We start from the raw sequence: 838 nt of genomic DNA, 5'->3' as shown, positions 1-838 counted from the left end.
CATGCTTCCGTTTGTTTGGAGCCGCTGCTGATACGGATTTGTGTTTTACATAGAATGTTATGGTTGGGCATTTAAGTTGGTCTTGATCCTGGCAACTACATGGACATGTTTTCTTGGCCACATTTTCAGAAGTAGGTTGCCATTGGCTTCTTAGGGCCAAGAGAAAGTGTCTAATCCAAAGTTACCCATTTGGTTTTTGTGCCCAGAGGAGGACTGGAACTCAGGTCTTAGTGCTTTACCCTCTGGGCAGTTAAAAATGTAGAAGCATTATTTACATATTGCCCCCAAACAATCTGGGTCCACATTTTACTGACCTTGGAAGGATGAAAGCCTGAGTCAACCTTGAGCTGGTCAGGATCGAACTCCTGGCAATGGGCAGACTTCGCCAGCAATATTGTACTGCTGAACCGCTGAATCACCATGGCTCTTAAAGCAAACCAGCTGTGATGTAGAATAATATTATTGTTTTAGCTGGAAAAAAATGCAAAATTTGGAAGCTACTTATACAAAACATACCAATATGTTATTTGCCTAAATATTTGGCTATCTTCCAGTGGGTAATAATAAATGACAAAACCTGATTTTCTTTTATAGTTCCTATTTGCCTTTTTTTCTGGTTGCCTGGGAAATCTGAAAACATTTGAGACTAAAATAAAAACATTGAAAAAAACACATCTAACTGAATTCAACAGTTCACTCAGCTCTAGCCTATCCATCAGATTTTAAGGCTATGGAAAGCAAGCTTAAGTTTGCTGGACCTCTAGGTCAGGAGTGTCAAACTAAAGGCCCATGGGCCAGATCCGGCCTGCGGGGTGCTTAGGTCTGGCTTACAGGGCCG

The sequence above is a fragment of the Thamnophis sirtalis genome, unplaced genomic scaffold (assembly GCF_051295495.1).
Source record: "Thamnophis sirtalis isolate CommonGarterSnake01/CBP01778 unplaced genomic scaffold, rThaSir2_p1.2 scaffold_15, whole genome shotgun sequence".
NCBI classification, from domain to species: Eukaryota; Metazoa; Chordata; class Lepidosauria; order Squamata; family Natricidae; genus Thamnophis; species Thamnophis sirtalis.
This window is presented reverse-complemented; position numbering follows the sequence as displayed.